This window comes from Salmo trutta, chromosome 19 (genome assembly GCF_901001165.1).
Source record: "Salmo trutta chromosome 19, fSalTru1.1, whole genome shotgun sequence".
In the NCBI taxonomy this organism is placed as follows: domain Eukaryota; kingdom Metazoa; phylum Chordata; class Actinopteri; order Salmoniformes; family Salmonidae; genus Salmo; species Salmo trutta.
Window position 1 is genome coordinate 32,020,335 of NC_042975.1, and position 20,025 is coordinate 32,040,359.

General features: G+C 41.4%; 1 protein-coding gene across 1 annotated transcript in view; it reads right to left on the reverse strand.

Annotated features, from left to right (window-relative positions):
- Nucleotides 1-20,025, reverse strand: part of LOC115154340 (protein EURL homolog) — a 50,643-nt gene that overhangs the window by 21,562 nt on the left and 9,056 nt on the right. The gene's annotated exons all lie outside the window — the stretch shown is intronic.

Genomic DNA, 20,025 nt, shown 5'->3' on the forward strand with positions numbered 1-20,025 from the left:
AGTACAATTTTTGTCCCCATGTGCAGTTGCAAACCGTAGTCTGGCTTTTCTATGGCGGTTTTGGAGCAGTGGCTTCTTCCTTGCTGAGCGGCCTTTCAGGTTATGTTGATATAGGACTCGTTTTACTGTGGATATAGATACTTTTGTACCGGTTTCCTCCAGCATCTTCACAAGGTCCTTTGCTGTTGTTCTGGGATTGATTTGCACCTTTCGCACCAAAGTACGTTCATCTCTAGGAGACAGAACACATTTTCCTGAGCGGTATGACGGCTGCGTGATCCCATGGTGTTTATACTTGCCTACTATTGTTTGTACAGATGAACGTGGTACCTTCAGGCGTTTGGAAATTGCTCCCAAGGAAAAGCCAGACTTGTGGAGGTCTACAATTTTTTTTCCTGAGGTCTTGGCTAGTTTCTTTTGATTTTCCCATGATGTCAAGCAAAGAGGCTCTGAGTTTGAAGGTAGGCCTTGAAATACATCCACAGGTACACCTCCAATTGACTCAAATGATGTCAATTAGCCTATCAAAAGCAATGACATAATTTTCTGGAATTTTCCAAGCTGTTTAAAGGCACAGTCAACTTAGTGTATGTAAACTTCTGACCCACTGGAATTGTGATACAGTGAATTACAAGTGAAATAATCTGTCTGTAAACAATTGTTGGAAAAATGACTTGTGTGTCATGTGGCTGTTTGAAAGGGGACCATATAAACATTTTCCAATTCCTTTTTCAGGCAACATACCGCATATCCTATGTGAATTAGGTATTAGTAATACACTCCCTTGGTCCCAAAGAACCAGACTATGCCTCAGTATGCCCATAATGACAAGCTATAGGTAACTGCTTTCCTTTCTGCATATTGTTTCACTCAACCCTGTTTGTGTCTGTGTGTAGGCCTACATTAGGCAAGGACATTCAATCCTTGACACAGTTTCGAAGTCGTCGGGGTAGGAGGTTGGTAGTGAAAAATGGTGCAGGGGTCATGGTGATATGTCTAAATAGAGCTTGGCACGGCTGTCAACAACTGCAGAGCTAAACCTGGAGAACAGACAGAACTCACGTGTCTACAGTACACCATACATTCTGGTCACACTTTAGTCCTGCTGCTACACTACGGAGTGGTGGAGGGGGAAGATGAGGGACTTTTAACCAGTAGGGGTGAACAGAAACTAGGGGTTAATACAGTGAGTTAAGCAGTTATTACCTTTTTAAATTCTGTTACATTGCCTTCATATAGACTGAGTATACAAAACATGCTCTTTCCATGAAATAGACTGACCAGGTGAAACTATGATCCCTTATTGATATCACTTGCGGTGATAAGGTTAAATCGACAGGTTAACCTTTCTGGCGCAGGCGTTCCACTAGCGACCCACCACGACAACATCTGGTGAAATGGCACATTCATAAAAAATACAAGTATGTCAAGAACTGTAACGCTGCTGGGTTTTTTTACACTCAGTGGTCCACCACCCAACTTGACACAACTGTGGCAAGAAATGGAGTCAACACGGGCCAGCATCCCTGTGGAATTACATTTAAGTCATTTAGCAGACGCTCTTATCCAGAGCGACTTACGAAAGCATTCCCTGTGGAATGCTTTCGACATCTTGTAGAGTTCATACCCGGATGAACTGAGGCTGTTCTGAGGGCAAACGGGGATGCAACTCAATATTCTTAAGGTGTTCCTGACATTTGGTATACTCAGTGTATATGATTATGTATTTAGGCAGGTCAATCTAGATAGAGCTGAACAGCATATGCTGCAAATTATTAAAGAAATAGCCTAAATATTACTGTATTCCCAAAACATAGGCCTATTAATGAAATTCATTAAGGCCTTTTGTCCAAAACTGGAATTAGCGCTGAAAGCCGTAGATTACTCGACCACTCCAAAATAAATACCCCAAATGCCAAAACTGAAAGCCATTTGTGCTCAATGGGGGGGTGGAATAGTGGCTCTGGGATCAGCTATAGCAAAGTCAGCACGTTTCTCTATCTCCAACACCCCTGTTCAGATCGGCCACACGGAGCTGCCAGGCTGCTGCCACAGCCCTTAACATAATCAGAGCTGTTTGCACCTCGAGGTGAGGAGTTCAGCCACAATAAGCAGGCCGTTTAGACCAGAGAGCAGCACAATGACCCCTAACAGCAGCACAGTGGCAGCATCAGCTTCATCATTCCACTGCATTATGTCTGACTCAGATCTGCTGAGCCCCTCTTCGTTCTCTGGAATTTCCCCCTGCCCTTTTTCATTCTCATGATGCCAGCTGTGTGTGAGTGTGTAACGTCACTAGCCTCAGCAAAAATTCCATCTCCGTTATGTAACGGGATGAAGAGGAAGGAATGCTGCGGTTTGCCTTAGACTGAATCCTGCTGCTGCTCATCTGAACCGCGGTCTGCTTTCTATAGTCTGAGATTAGAGACTGAGGTCACATCACACCTGTGTGATAGACAGGAGGACAGGACACATAACAGCCCTCAGGTTAGAGGGGGGGCTCTGAGGTGGTTACTCTGTCTCAACAGCCTGAGGCCCGTCAGCTCCGGGGACAAACAATCTCTGGTGTGAAACTGATGTATTCTGACTAAGAGCATCAGGTTAATTAAATCTTCAAAGAATATTGGATACGTTTAGCCGTTTTTTTGCTTTAGAGTGATCAGGGGCGTGCAACTATAGTTTTCCTTCACAGAAAATACATTAGTATAACACATTCGGCAGAAAATAACACAGATGACAACAGAACTGCAACGCTATTTGGCTAGCAGCCAAGTATATTTCCTAATGTTTTGCTTGAAGTTAATCGAGCATTTTACCAGAGAAAAGTAAGCTACATAGAGAAATGTACAGGCGAAAGGTAGCTACACATCAGTCAGAGCTAGGGCTCGAAATGAAGGGTGTCCTGTCGTCAAAACAGAATTTGGGACAGTTGAGGGACGATAAGTGGCTGATGAAACAGATCGCAACATTTAGCTTAAACGTTGATAAACTATGATTAACTCACATTACTCGTCTCAGCCATATGCGTGAATATTACAAAATGCTATTACAGGAGAACACCATTTCTAAAACGCGCACCTGATGCGAGCAGTTTTTATAATGCAACAGAGACGGATATACAGCCTAATGGTAGAAACTTAAAACGAGTGAATATCTGAAGATGCAACAATAGGATTGTGCCTTAAAGCTTTTGGACAGTAGAATAATACATTCTGGTTTCAATGGCATATCAGGAAATCTTAAAGAAATTGTATTTTTGTTTATTTTGATCAGCTTTTTTCTATTTTGGCTGTAGGCTATTAAAAGCAAGATAAGATAAACTACGTAAAACATCCAGGTTTGAAACAATGATATGGCTGACTAGGCATCACACATGCAATTATTTAGGTTATGGAAATGTATAATATTAGAATATCATTCCAATGTTGGGGAAATAGGCCTATTAGAATGCACATTTTACTATCTCCCAGCCTGTCTGCGAGCTGAGGTTGCGTGTGCCTGGAGTTGCTGAGGTATTTGCATTGTCTGTAGGCTATGGCTAGTTACTATGGTATTCTAGAGAATATGGTCGTCTCTCCCTGGCCACGAACCGAATGCACACTGTAAAATGTGTAAAGTATTTTGGCCCCCCCGCTGCAACACTGCCTGGCTGGGGCTGTGCGTACGCACCTGAAGAGCTGTGTGACAGATTCATTTTTGAAGGCATGAAAGTTAGTTTAATTTACTTGAAATGAAAGTCTACTGAAGTGAGACCTTGTTTTGTTCACAAGCTAGGTTGTTTTTTTAATGTTTGAGTTTCAACTGCTAGGGAAGAGAAGCAACGTGGATACTAGTCAGACTCAATCTCACAGGCACAAACATGACTCGTGTCACGTTACCACGCTAACCTCCCAATTTGTCTCATCTGTGATATTTTGATTAAAAGACTCAGGTCACAAAAGATTAAATTAAACAATATACCACATTACTTCTTACTTGTAATTAGGGATGCACAATATATCGGTTAACATATAGGAATCGGCCGATATTAGCTAAAATGCGTAGGTACATGACGTAATGACGCCACGTAGCATTCCTAACCTAGCCCACAATGTCTGCTGTGTGGATCGAGCAGTCACCAAGTTGAGCAGTCATTTGAAAGAGTAAGAAAGTTTCAGCGAGACAGCTCAAAAGGTTAAAGCCAAGATAACGGAATTCATTGCCCTTGACAATCAACCGTTTTCTGTCGTGGGTGATGTTGGCTTTCGCCGACTGGTCGAGCACCGGTACACACTACCAAGTGCGCTATTTTTCAGATGTTGCCCTACTGGAGTTACACAGTAATAGCGTCGCTACTATTAACTTCACGACGTACATACTAAGGAACGTTTGGGTTTTTGCGTGTCAAAAAAATACAGTAGCACTGTCAACGCTGTACAAAAAGTCTGCAAACAAGCAAACACCGGCCACAAACTATGTGCTTACAATACTGCGTTGGTAATAAAGCAGAATTTGTTCGCCAGCAACTTCTGGGGTAGCTAGCTTTAGCTTGGTACCTAGCTAGCACCAATACAACCATCCTGAAAACAATGACCAGTTGAACCTGCAGTCATTTTCATTATTCTTAGCAATGATTTAGGAATCCTTGTGAGTAAGTATTAGCTAGGTTTTCACTTGTCGTTCGCCTATTGAAATTGAACTTCAGTTCATGAAAATAAATATCTAGCCAGCTACTTAGCCTCTTACATCTACACGTTCCGCTAGCGGAACGTCTGCTCCAATATCCAATGATGGGCGGGGCGCGAAATAAAAACTCCTCTAAAATTAGAAAACTTCCACTTTTCAAACATATGACTATTTTACAGCTATTTAAAGACAAGACTCTCCTTTATCTAACCACACTGTCCGATTTCAAAAAGGCTTTACAGCGAAAACAAAACATTAGATTATGTCAGCAGAGTACCCAGCCAGAAATAATCAGACACCCATTTTTCAAGCTAGCATATAATGTCACATAAACCCAAACCACAGCTAAATGCAGCACTAACCTTTTATGATCTTCATCAGATGACACACCTAGGACATTATGTTATACAATACATGCATGTCTGTTCAATCAAGTTCATATTTATATCAAAAAACAGCTTTTTACATTAGCATGTGACGTTCAGAACTAGCATTCCCACCGAACACTTCCGGTGATTTTACTAAATTACTCACGATAAACGTTCACAAAAAGCATAACAATTATTTTAAGAATTATAGATACAGAACTCCTCTATGCACTCGCTATGTCCGATTTTAAAATAGCTTTTCGGATGAAGCACATTTTGCAATAATCTAAGTACATAGCCCAGCCATCACAGGCTAGCTATTTAGACACCCACACAGTTTAGCCTTCACCAAAATCACATTTCCTATAAGAAAAATGTTCTTACCTTTCCTGTTCTATGTCAGAATGCAGTCCCAGGACTTCTACTTCAATAACAAATGTAGGTTTGGTCCCAAATAATCCATCGTTATGTTCCATCAACGACGTTTTGTTCGTGCGTTCTAGACACTATCCCAACGCTAAATCTCGGTCACGAGCATGGCGCAGAATGTGACAAAAATTTCTAAATATTCCATTTCCGTACTTCGAAGCATGTCAACCGCTGTTTAAAACCAATTTTTATGCAATTTATCTCGTAGAAAAGCGATAATATTCCGACCGGGAAGGTGCATGCCTGTAAACTGAGGGAAAAACCGAAAGCCGGGGGCGGGGCGGGTCGCGAGCGTAAGCATTTCCCCACTGAGAGACCACTTAGCTTTTGCTCTCCTTTGTTTCAGCCAGGGCTTTGAATTACGTCATTCCTGTTTTTCCCGGGCTCTGAGACCCCATTGGAGACGTGGGTATTGTCACGTAACAGCAGAGATCCTTAGTTTTTGGAAGAGATGTCAAAGAAAGAAAATAAATGGTCAGAGAGGGTACTTCCTGAACAGAACCATCTCAGGTTTTTGCATGCCATAGGAGTTCTGTTATACTCACAGACACCATTCAAACAGTTTTAGAAACTTTGGAGTGTTTTCTCTCCAAAGCTAATAATTATATGCATATTCTAGTTTCTGGGCAGGACTAATAATCAGATTAAATCGGGTACGTTTTTTATCCAGCCGTGAAAATACTGCCCCCTAGCCATAAGAGGTTAACCCTGTTGCCCAAAGCTAATGTTATAAGCAGCCAGCTAGCTTCTTCTGGCTAGTGAAGCTCGACCGGACCAGGTTGTGAAGCTAGCCACAATAAGGATTAGGCACAATAGTGGAATTTGTGGGTTTGCCTTCAAAATAAAAGTATGTAATTGACAGTGATGCAAATGAATACAAATAGTAGAACTATGCCATACTTTTATTTTGAAGGCTAACAGCAAAGTCCACAATTGTGGCTTATCCTTATTTGGCTAGCGTCACAGATGGGTCCAACCACCATTAATCAAATAAGAACCGTCTTCTAAATTAGGGTTATTTTAGATGATGACACCTAGCTATATAGTTAACTACCGTAATTTCCGGACTATAAGCCGCAACTTTTTTCCCAGGCTTTGAACGTCGCGGCTTAAACAACGACGCGGCTAATATATGGCTTTTTCCCGCTTACAAAAAAAACATTGTGACGTGCTCAGTTTTTTGGCGGCATGAAGCTTTCATTAGACCAATGAAATTGCCGAACGGGTTAAGGTCAAACAACTTTTTTGTTTACTGTTTAGATTAAAGCGAGCCCTCTCAAACTTCCCATCATTCTGATTACGGTAGTCATTTTGTCACCCTGATTCCTGGGGGCACAACAAAGTATTTGCAGCCACTCGACATCAGTGTAAATCGTGCATTTAAGGTGGCGCTCCGTGTTCAGCGGGAGGCTTGGATGACAAGTGGGGAGAAATCCTTCACTAAAACGGGCCGCATGCGAAGAGCAACTTATGGCCAAGTCTGCAAGTGGGTCCTGACAGCGTGGAGCATTGTCTCAAAATCCACTATCATCAACGGGTTTCGAAAGGCTGGACTGCTGCATGTTGAAGAGGGCTCAGCGGGGGATTTGCCTCCAGATGAAAGTGACGAGAGCGACAATGAAAACGATCCAATATCGGATGAAGCAATTCAGAGGCTATTCAACTCCGACACCGACGGAGATGGTTTCAGTGCACAGGAGAAGGAAGATGGTGACCAATGACTTTCTTGGTAGGCTACTGTTTACTGCAAATGTTTTATTTTTTGTTACAAGCCGTGTTTCGTTAAAGCCTATTTATTTTTGTTACAAGCCGTGCTTCGTTAAAGCCTGTGTAAAGTTAATTTGTTTCAATGTATCGGTAGGCACCTGCGGCTTATAGACATGTGCGGCTTATTTATGTTCAAAATAATAATGTTTTACAAATTCAGTGGGTGCGGCTTATATTCAGGTGCGCTTAATAGTCCGGAAATTACGGTAGCTAACTATAGCTACTGAAACAGATGTGTCGTTTTGCTATGTTTTGGGGGAAGAACATTGTTTGCATCCATGAGCTTGCTAGCTTTATTTTATGACCAGCACTGTGGGTGCGTGAGAAAACTTTACCAGCATCCTAGCACACGTGTCGATGAATCGTTGTGGCATATGAAATACGCGTGAGTGTAACCAATGTGTAATAACTACGTAAAAAATGTATGAACGCGTTAAATTGTGACGTGCAGTCATATTCAGGTCCTGATTGGTCAAATAGTGTTATTTGATGTGAATCTTTTTTGACAAGCAAGGACCCACGTGTCCTTCTTTGGACACTGTGTTAACTAACCTCCAGACGAGCTTCAATGCCATACAACTCTCCTTCCGTGGCCTCCAACTGCTCTTAAATGCAAGTAAAACTAAATGCATGCTCTTCAACCGATCGCTGCCCACACCTGCCTGCCCGCCCGCCCAGCATCACTACTCTGGACGGTTCTGACTTAGGTATTTGTAATTGTCCACATATTTACATTTACATTTAAGTCATTTAGCAGATCTAGGTGTCTGGTTAGACTGTAAACTCTCCTTCCAGACTCACATTAAGCATCTCCATTCCAAAATTAAATCTAGAATCAGCTTCCTATTTCGCAACAAAGCATCCTTCACTCATGCTGCCAAACATACCCTCGTAAAACTGACTATCCTATCGATCCTTGACTTCGGCGATGTCATCTACAAAATAGCCTCCAACACTCTACTCAGCAAATTGGATGCAGTCTATCACAGTGCCATCCGTTTTGTCACCAAAGCCCCATATACTACCCACCATTGCGACCTGTATGCTCTTGTTGGCTGGCACTCGCTTCATATTCGTCGCCAAACCCACTGGCTCCAGGTCATCTAAGTCTTTGCTAGGTAAAGCCCCGCCTTATCTCAGCTCACTGGTCACCATAGCAGCACCCACCCGTAGCGTTCGCTTCAGCAGGTATATTTCACTGGTCACCCCCAAAGCAAATTCCTCCTTCAGCCGCCTTTCCTTCCAGTTCTCTGCTGCCAATGACTGGAACGAACTGCAAAAATAAATAAAAAATTAACTGAAGCTAGAGACTCATATCTCCCTCACTAGCTTTAAGCACCAGCTGTCAGAGCAGCTCATAGATCACTGCACCTGTACATAGCCCATCTGTAATTAGCCCATCCAACTACCACATCCCCATACGGTTTTCAATTTTATTTATTTTGCTCCTTTGCACCCCAGTATCTCTACTTGTACACTCATCTTCTGCACATCTATCATTCCAGTGTTTAATTGCTATATTGTAATTATTTCGCCACTATGGCCTATTTATTGCCTTACCTCCGTTATCCTACCTCATTTGCACACACTGTATATAGACTTTATTGTATTATTGACTGTTTGTTTATTCCATGTGTAACTCTGTTGCTTGTGTTGCACTGCTTTGCTTTATCTTGGCCAGGTCACAGTTGTAAATGAGAACTTGTTTAACTAGCCTACCTGGTTAAATAAAGGTCAAATAAAAACATGAATTCCATAGAAATCCTGGTTGAGAATGAAACGACTGAACAAATGAACAAAACAGCACAGCAAGTAAGTGAAAGAAATGTAAAACTTTTTATTTAACTAGGCAAGTGAGAAGAACAAATTCTTATTTACTATGATGGCCTACCCCGGCCAAACCTGGACTACGCTGAGCCAATTGTGCACCACCCTATGTGACTCCCAATCACGTCCGTTTGTGATACAGCCTGGAATCGAACCAGGGTCTGTGGTGACGCTTCTAGCACTGAGATGGCGTGCCTTAGACCACTGCAGTTTATTCAGTAACCAGTTCACAATAACATTGTTCTCTCTTAGATATATTGTATACATGTGGTTAACATGTTCAATTAATCAATTATAATTATTAAAAATGTTTGTCTGTTTTAAATTTTGGGACAGCTCAGACATGGTATAATTAAGCAATAATACAAGGCCATTTTTGTCATGGCTGTGACATGGTCATAGCCGAGGCCTAGATCACCACAGCCATGATAAAAAATTTTAAAAACGCCAAAAACACATGGACTCAAGTGTATTATTGCTTTCATACAACTTGTTACCAGCATTAAATAGCACAATTCTTTCCCAAACAATACATTTTTCAACAAAACGTGATGCTACATTCACTAACACTTGTCAAGTGCAATTTTAGGCGTTTACTGGTCATTAGTCCGATTCATATTGACTGCCATGTAAAGCAAAACTACCCAAGTGCTGGTTGAGTTGCAAGTTGCTATTGCAAACCAAAAAGTATGACAAACATAAATGGTTGCTATGGAGGCTTTCCCCCCCTTGCTAGCTAGCCAACTACACAGCTAATACAATCACTTCCAACTGAAGCTGGAATGACAGCAAACTAGCGAAATTTGATTTCGTTTTTACTTGTTTTTCTATTGACATTTCTCATCCTGATGGCACTTTTAGAATATGGCCATGTGTATGTTGTCTAGTATATCATGGGAAGGATAGGCTCTAACAATTCCAAACCACCCGTTGTATAACAGAGGTTGTTCTTCCTATCCTTCCTTCACACTGAAGGAGCCTGGCAGGCTGCACAGTTCTCTCTCTCCCCATTCAAAACAACAGACTGCTACTGGTCCTACAGGACCTGCCCTGTTGTCTATGGAGTTTGGACAATCAACAATAGAATTGTCACAACAACAACAAAAATCACAGCAGTGTCTGTCAACGTCAGCCTTTTTAAAAAAAAATGTTTTTAGGTGATATGCCTGAATATCCACGGCTCATGTTAACCTTGGGTTACGTTAGGGAGAAGCTCTGAGTGTGGAGCTGAACGTGGTTAGGGACACATTAACAGCCTTATATGCATGCCCTCCACAGCAACAGTGCACTGCTGCGCTATATGCCTACACTCTGAACTAGGGGCAAACTGAGTCTGTCTGAGAATGAAGGCCTGGATAACATCTCAGTCTTGAACTACTGAGTGTAGCCTAGTAGAGAAAATGTGTGTTGTGTGGCTCCTCTTAAATATTCAGAGAGCAGTGTCGCGTTGATGAATATTCAGCAGTGCTAATTCACCCATGAGGAACAGTGATAAAGAGAGATAGAGAGAGAGCAAAGAAGCAGAGAGAGAGAGCAAGACTTCTGCATGGTCTACTCTGAGCAGTGTGGACAGAGAGCAGTTGAAGTCAGGCAGAATCAGATAAGCCGTGGGCATTAGCCTAGATGATCAGTGAGCATGTAACGTAGCCTGGCCACGGAGGGATTCGACTGTAAGCAGGGCCTGGAGATACTTGGCTCCCTCCCATATAATCACTAATAATGTCTCACACACACACACACACACACACACAGGGGTTGACATTTAGCACTCAAAAGACACTTGCCCATACGGCAAGAACAGTTCTTGTTTTACTTCAAATCAAATTTTATTGGTCACCTACACGTTTAGCAGATGTTATTGCGGGTGTAGCTTAATGTTTGCCTTAAGGTCTAAGGTACTTGGCCCAAAAATGTAAATGGTCCATTGCACACACAAATGGTTAACATGTCTAGTAGCATACCTTTAATTTTAACGTTGTTTGAATGCGTCAGCATAATTATGACAATATTCTAACCCCCTTTCTTTACATTACTTGCATGTTAATTCTGTAGGGCCTTTCCTTATTCAGCCGGACATCTGTTGAAAAGGGTTAAAGTGTGTGTTATAGTTATAAGTATGAAACAAGTAATGATCACAGATGTGAAACATACTGAAGTTCTCTAGTTAAAATGTTATGTAAACATCAACATAGTACGATGTATCATATAAATAATTAACAACTGTTTTATTCCCCATCAATAGGGAGGGGTATCGAAATTCAGCTCCTTATTGGCACTGACCAAATCTTCTACCAGACCGAAAGTAGTAAATGTCAATGCCAAGTTTCAGTTCCAACGGGTCATTGCTGTACAACCTTTGGATTGTCAAAAAGTTATTAGATAAAGAATCATGATTAGTAGTTTATTCTCGCTGTGAATCCTTCAAAGGACACTGCAGTATGACACACACAAACAAGTTCCTTCAACCTCACGGCCTGGTTTTTGCTCTGACAAATGTGGGACCTTATATAGACAGGTGTGTCTTTCCAAATCATGTCCAATCAATTGAATTTACCACACGTGGACTCCAATCAAGTTGTAGAAACATCAAGGATGATCAATGGAAACAGGATGCACCTGAGCTCAAGTAATCTGCTTTTATTTTTAATACATTTGCAAAAATGTCTAAAAACCTGTTTTTGCTTTGTCATTATGTAGTGTGTAGATTGAGGATTAATTTGTTTTTTTAAATCCATTTTAGATAAGGCTGTAACGTAACAAAATGTGGAAAAAGTCAAGGGATCGGAATGCTTTCCGAAGGCACTGTAAATGTCACCTGCCCATAAAGTCAGCCACAAAGCACATTCCACCTGCCCAACTGTTCTGCTTACTTCATGGACAGTGGCCACACAGGCTGTATCACAATCTCTGCAACAATAGCCGAAATAGGCTAGGCTTATCTAGACACAAAGACACAGTGGAGCAACAATGACAACGGTAACACAGACTGGGGCATCTGTCCATTCCACTCACAATCATGCTCTTTCTGGGAAACTCACAATAAATCCCTGCTGCAGTACAGTAAACAACTCAGCCTGGAACAAACAGGATATATTATTACCATTCCTCAGTCAGGATATATTCTCTTAGTTCCAGGATTCGATAACTGCTCAATGCATGCACAGCACATAAATCCTTGATGCATATGAATTTCCCTTCCTGTCAGAATTACATAATACTATACTCAAATTATTCAGTGTTGTATCATTGGGCTCCCGAATGGCACAGCGGTCTAAGGCACTGCATCGCAGTGCAAAAGGCGTCACTGTAGACCCTCGTTCGAGTCTAGGCTGTATCACAACCACCCGTGACTGGGAGTCCCATAGGGCGTCGCGCATAATTGGCCCAGTGTCGTCTGGGTTTGGCTGGGGTAGGCCGTCATTGTAAATAAGAATTTGTTCTTAACTGACTTGCCTAGTTAAATATATATATTTTTAAATGTAGTCTGCTCTGCTATCAGCTGCTGCTGCTTCAATAGGATGACTCTCTCCTTTCATGTGGAGATAAATGCACGGCTCTCCCTCACAAAAGAGGGGCCCTTGTACAGTGGCTCTGTCTGTCCATGAGATGAGACAAACACTGAGAGCCACACGGCACATCAAGTCCCCTCGGAGGTAGCGTTCTTTTTCATTCAAAATAGGCCAATCATTAACTAAAAATGGAAAAAGGCACTTCAAAACACATTGCTGCACCTCGTATTGGAGTGGCAAAGCATGAGGAGGAGGCTGAGCAGCAGTCTGTCTACTGTGTTCTAACGAAAGGATTGGGGGTGAATGAATGAATGGATGGATGCTCAGCTCGCCTCCTATGGGCCCTTCAGACCCATTCTGTCCACTGCATGGGGAAATTACATACTGTCCCTGATGAAGACAAGGGCAGAGCTTGAATAGACACCAAAACATACCCTCTCAAAGGATGCACATCATCAATCTGGATAACATCAAGCTTCCATTAGGGCTTTCACCTAGAAACAGGGAACAGATTCACTGGGACAGGTGGTGGGAGGGAGGTGATTCAAGCCATTACACCCCCACCTGAACCTGCCGGGCCCACAGCTTACACACACACACACACACACAGAACACAAACGACACTGTGGTTAACTTACCATGCAGACTTTTCTCCTATAAGCCAAAGCTGTTGGAAAATTATACTGGCAAGGCCTTATGCCCAGGGTTGAAAATTAACACCCACCACCTGCCAAATGCGGGTAGATTTTGTCACTTGTGGGTAAGCATGTCTATTTCAATCACAAGCAAGCGCCCAAGTCACCACGGTAACAGTTTGTCCCTTAAAAGGGGCAGCTGAAAGTTCTCACCTAATGATTGTGCTTGATTGAGGATGGATCACTCCTAAAAACTTTTATTCATTAACTGAGTAATTTCGCATCATTAAAACATTAAAATAATTTTTCTCCGAGATTTATTTGTGTGCTTCAACATTTGTTCATTGGGGCACATCATGTACTCCTTGTAAAACATGTCAGCAGGGCCTGAAACAAACTTTTGTAAACCAGCCACTGTGCCAGGTACACAACAAAAAAAACAATTCCAGCCACTCCAATTCTTCACCAGCAAAAACATTTTCGGGGCTATAATTACGCCCCCAAAAAACAGATGAGCATGCTTAGTAAAGTCTCTAAAACAAGAAATGTATTACTAGTAGATGTAATGGCGCCGGACGGGATGGCTGCCATTTTAAGGGCTATTAACCAACCGTGGTATTTTGTTTGCTTTTCACATTGTTTTTAACTTATTTTGTACATAATGTTGCTGCTACCGTCTCTTAAGACCGAAAAGAGCTTCTGGACATCAGAACAGGGATTAGTCACCTTGAGCTGGATGAATAATTTTTCTTGAATGAGTCGGACGAGAGGGATTTACTCCAGACACCCGACGAGGCCCTCATCCCCGTCATTTGCAGGAGAAAAAGACGGAGATATCGCGGAAGGAGATCGGGGTGCCCTGTAAGGATACGGTGACGAGTGGCTAATCTGCCTTTGTCATCGGTACTATTGGCCAACTTACAATTGCTGGATAATAAAGTGGAAGAACTACAATCACGTATATCCTACCAACGGGACATTAAAACTGTAATATCTTGTGTTTCACAGAGTTGTGGCTGAACGGCGACATGAATAACATACAGCTGGCGGGTTACACACTGTATCAGCAGGATAGAACAGCAGCCTCTGGTAAGAAAAGGGGTGAGGGTCTATGTATATTTCTAAAAAACAGCTGGTGCACAATATCTAAGGAAGTCTCAAGGTTTTGCTCACCGGAGGTAGAGTATCTCATGACAAGCTGTAGACCACACAATCTACCAAGAGAGTTTCCACATATATTCTTCGTACCTGTCTATTTAACACCACAAACCGATGCTGGCACTAGGACCACACTCAATGATCTGTATACGGCCAGATGCAAACAGGAAAACACTCGTCCAGAAGGCGGCGCTCCTAGTGGCCGGGGACGTTAATTCAGGCAAACTTAAATCCGTTTTACCTAATTTCTACCAGCATGTTAAATGTGCAACCAGAGGGAAAAAAATTCGACCACCTTTACTCCACTCACAAAGACGAGTACAAAGCTCTTCCTCGCCCTCCATTTGGCAAATCTGACCATAATTCTATCCTCCGGATTCTTGCTTACAAGCAAAAACTAAAGCAGGAAGCACCAGTGACTCGGTCAATAAAAAAATTTAAAAAAGTGGTCAGATGAAGCAGATGCTAAGCTACAGGACTGTTTTGCTAGCAGACTGGAAAATGTTCCGGGATTCTTCTGATGGTATTGAGGAGTACACCACATCAGTCACTGGCTTCATCAATAAGTGCATCGATGACGTCATCCCCACAGTGATTGTACGTGCATACAGTACATAGTAAAGAAATGAACATTCAATTCTCTGGCAACAGCTCTGGTGGACATTCCTGCAGAAGCATGATAATTGTACGCTCCCTCCAAACTTGAGACATCTGTGGCATTGTGTTGTGTGACAAAACTGCACATTTAAGAGTGGACTTTTATTGTCCCCAGGACAAGGTGCATCTGTGTAATGATCATGCCATTTAATCAGCTTCTTGATATGCCACACCTGTAAAGTGGATGGATTATCTTGGCAAAGAATAAATGCTCACCAACAGGGATGTAAACAAATGTGCACAACATTTTAGACAAAAGCTTTGTGCGTATGGAAAAAACAATCTCATGAAACATGGGACCAACACTTTACATGTTGCGTTTATATTTTTATTCAGTATAAATAGCCAAGAAACATGAGGACAATGTCTCACTTTAGTAGACTTGAGTAAATTAGACCACAGTTTGCCTGTACTCATTGCATTTAAAAACAAACCTTTCAGCACTTCACTCAGTGCTCACAGGCCTCCAGACAGGCAGTATTGATGTGCAAGGTGGGATACGTTAAGATAAAGATTTTTGTGCATTACCAGATATAAAACAAAATGGCAGAAATACTTAGAAAAACAGCATGTATTTTGCTATAAATCACAACTTGCACTGGTGCCCATACTTGAGTTTTATGAAATGCTTGCCATGAGTGTGACCAGCCGCCAACGTGGCTGGTGAATTAGACATTCTTACAGGCTAACTACACCGCTCACGTCGTGTGCGCTCGTGTTGCAAAATAAATGTAGAAATGTATATTATTCAATTATTGCACCCACACCGCTTGCGTGCGTCTGCGTTGCCAAGGGCTAAAATAGTTCTATTTGTGACGCAGATCGCGCTGCAAGTCTTGCCTCTCCCATCTCCTCATTGGTTTATAGAAGCAGGTACCCACGTCCCATCTCCTCATTGGTTATACCCCCGTGGGTGATTGAAAGACGAACGAGGTCAGTGGCAGTAATGCACCTAATTTATGAAAAGTTGCCAATCGCAATATAACGTCAAGAGAAGAAAAAGCTTAGGAGGAGAGATGACTAGAAACGATTCGGTTGACCGTTTTATGTGTGGATTAATTGTCGGAGTAGAGGACCTTGTGCATTTCAGGTAAAATAACTCAATATTTATATCTAAGGACAAATTAGCTAGCAAGTGCAAGCTAGCTAAATTGCCATAAATGTTTAATGCTTTTAGACCTGTCCCCAAATTAACGTAATTGGTTCAGTTTGTTTTGATATTTTAACCTGCGTGTTGTGATCGCGTTTGGTGTGGGGGACAAAATACATTTATGCACGATAGCGCACGCACGCAGCCGGTTTGGATTCTGTGTTATTTATAATAAAGGGTTACATGGAGAAAATCGGATCTCTGAAATTAAATGGATGGCCCTCCCTACACCGTCCCTGAATGCTTAAAAAAAGACCAGAGAACACTTATTGGACAGACTAGAGCCTTAGATATGCAGGTTTAGAAACTGTTCATCCAGTAAGCATTACATGACAACACAGGAATTTTTACAGAGCACAGGGCTGTGGGCCAGAAGGTTGTGGGTTCGCAGACCACCGTGAACAAGAGTAAGGGTGAAAAGATCGCCTTTATAGTAAACGCATTGCCTACATCTACCATAGTATTTGCAGGTCTGAGAAAAAAACAGCCTTTCATAAACATTTCGTGCAAGTCTACGTAGTTTTTTTTTTAATACCACACAAATTACCAAAATTACAGGCTAAGAATGGACATAGGTCTGTGCTCATCTTATCATATTTCTCCAATGCCAAATCAGTGTCTTGTTTGCAATGAAACTGTACCTGTGGAACAATAATTCAATCTGAGAAGTCATTAGGAATCTGAACATGGTACTTTCAAAAGTTTGGCCAACCTTTCCACCACAGACAGAGTAGGCCTACCGACACAGAAAAATTGAAGCTTTAATTGTTGGCTACTCTCTTCCGTGGCTTAACCCAACAAGAGAAGGTCACAAGTGTTTTCTTAAAAGCTGTCTGGGTTTAAACATTTTCTATAGTACAGAAAGTGAACAGCTTAATCAATTGAGTGACAGATTACTACCCAAGAAACGTCCATGTTTTTGTCTCCTCGTCTATAGAATGTTGTAGCTCAGCCTCAGAATGTCAAAGAAACGAAACAATGATATTATTATATGTATCGGAGTCACGTCTTTGACGGGTATTTCACAGCTTGTTTCTAGCATAAAGCATAACAGACCACAGCGCTGTATAGATCACTTTACATCAAATTGGATCCAGTGGCTTAGTTACAGTTGACAAAAAAATAAAATAATATAGGCTTGAAAATGTATGGCAAGACTTGAAAATGGCTGTCTAGCAATGTTCAACAACCAACTTGATAGAGCTTTTAGAATTTAAAAAAGAAAAAATGTGTAGAGGCTTGCCCAGAAAGATTCACAGCTGCAATCGCTGCCAACAGGTAATTCTAATATTTACTGAATCAGGTTGTGAATAATTCCGTAAATGAGATCTGCATTTCATTTTCAATACATTTGCTAATATTCCAAAAAACATGTTTTCACTTGGTCATTATGGAGTATTGTGTGTAGATGAGTGAGAGAAAAAAGGAATTTAATCAATTTTGAATTCAGGTGGTAACACAAAATATGGAATAAGCCAAGGGGTATGAATACTTTCTGAAGGCACTATATAGCCTAACAATTAACTCATTCTAAAACACTGACAAATATTTAAATCAACTACATGACCCTCCCCTGGACTAGGTAACCATTACATATATTTCGATCCACCCCTTACCCGCCAATGCCAAAATAAACCCGTATTTGGAAGGTGGCGGGTGTTAATTTTAGACCCTGGTGGAACCCTGAACTATAATAATAAATAAGCCATATCACTAAGCCTTTTGTGGGAGGGTAGGCACTTTGTTGATTCTTGATGTTCTGTTGTAGAACTGTTTACAGTGCATTTGGAAAGTATTCAGAACCCTTCCCTTTTTCCACATTGTTACGTTAGTCTTATTCTAAAAATGGATTTAAAATAAGTGACAACGCGAAAACCGTTCAGAAAATGTTGCGGATTTATTCAAAATAAAAAACAAATACCTTCTTTACATAAGTATTCAGACCATTTGCTATGAGACTAGAAATTGAGCTCAGGTGAATCCTGTTTCCATTGATGATCCTTGAGATGTTTCTTCAACTTGATTGGAGTCCACCTGTGGTAAATTCATTTGACTGGACAATGTTTGGAAAAGACACACAAGATGCCACAACATGTCATTGCAAAAACCAAGCCATGAGGTCGAAGGAATTGTCCGTAGAGCTCTGAGACAGGATTGTGTCGAGGCACAGATCTGGGGAAGGGTACCAAAAAAAGTCTGCAGCATTGAAGGTCCCCAAGAACACAGTGGCCTCCATAATTCTTAAATGGAAGACATTTGGAACCACCACAACTCCTCCTAGAGCTGACTACCCAGCCAAACTGAGAAATCGGGAGATAAGGGCCTTGGTCAGGGAGGTGACCAAGAACCTGATGGTCACTCTGACAGAGCTCCTCTTTGGAGATGGGAGAACCTTCCAGAAGGAAAACCATCTCTGTCAGAGATGACAGAGCTTGAGAAGATCAGCAGAGAAGAACGGGGGAAAAAACTCCCCAAATACAGGTGTGCTAAGCTTATAGCGTCATACCCAAGAAGACTCGAGGCTGTAATCACTGTCAAAAGTCCTTCAACAAAGTACTGAGTAAAGGGTCTGAATACTTAAGTAAATGTGATTTCAGGTTTTTATTTTTAATCAATTAGCAAAAATGTCTAGAAACCTGTTTTTGCTTTGTCATTATGGGGTATTGTGTGTTGATTGATGAGGGTAAAAAAACTATTTAATCCATTTTAGAATAAGGCTGTAACTTAAAAAAATTTGGAAAAAGTCAAGGGGTCTGAATACTTTCCGAATGCACTGTATCCGTTTCTACTATTGTATCTAAAATTTTCATTTTAACATACATTGGTTAAAAGACCGGTCACAAAAATGTAATTAAGCAATATACCCCATTACCTCTTACTAGTAATACATTTATTGTTTTAGAAAAACCGAAAGCACGGGCATCCGTTTATTGGTTTTATTTTTGTTGTGCAATTATGGGGAAAAAACTATTTTGGCTTGTAAAAACATCTCAGTGGATGGTAGATTATTATTTCTTTCTACCTACCTGCCACAGTGGACCAAAAAGTGAATTTCAAACCCTGCTAAGCCTCCTTCACATTCCAATTGTACTGCGCCGGAAGTCATTCATTTCAATGGGGACAATCCGCACCAGAGTGGCATTGCAGTGCCCCCTTGCGTCCAAGGCTCTGTTGCGAGACGCATACTTTGCATCATCTTCAGTCCGACCAGAGTCCGTCAATAGAACAGGAAGGTAGAAAAACCACAGAACAAATATGTAGTTTTCCACAATGGCTTTATGGGATAGCTAGCAAATTGTAAACAATGATCCAAACAATGAGTACTATTTTAATAGTAATGTTGAATAATACATTGGCTGTTAAGCCAATTATGACTGTAGCCTCCCATTTTAATTCCGAAAATGTTCTTGATGGTATTCATGACATTTGTTTATGATGATAATTATTAGGCATTGGGTTAGTTGGCTACATTCAACCTAGCTTTTAGCTAGCTGTGTAAGCTAGCTTGACAGAAAGTAAACGAAACAAGTTGAGGAAAAAGTAAATAAAATCAACATGTCTTATCACCTGAAACAATATATGTTTCTCCTGTCTTGAAAGTAAAGGTCATATTTTGCAATCTTCCAAAATAAATGCGACCTCTGACGAGAGACCCTTCCATCTTGCGTTATGACACTACACCTGTCCGACCAGTAGTGGAGCAAGACTGTGTTTAAAGGACGTACGACCAACAGAATGAAATTAATTTTTGAACAAGGCGTTACTGTGCTGTTGTGTGCTATCCTGACTACATTTTTGATCAAGTAACACCAGTACTGTTCTAGGCCACGGTTCTTCCCAGGCAGCAGACGCCAATAAGA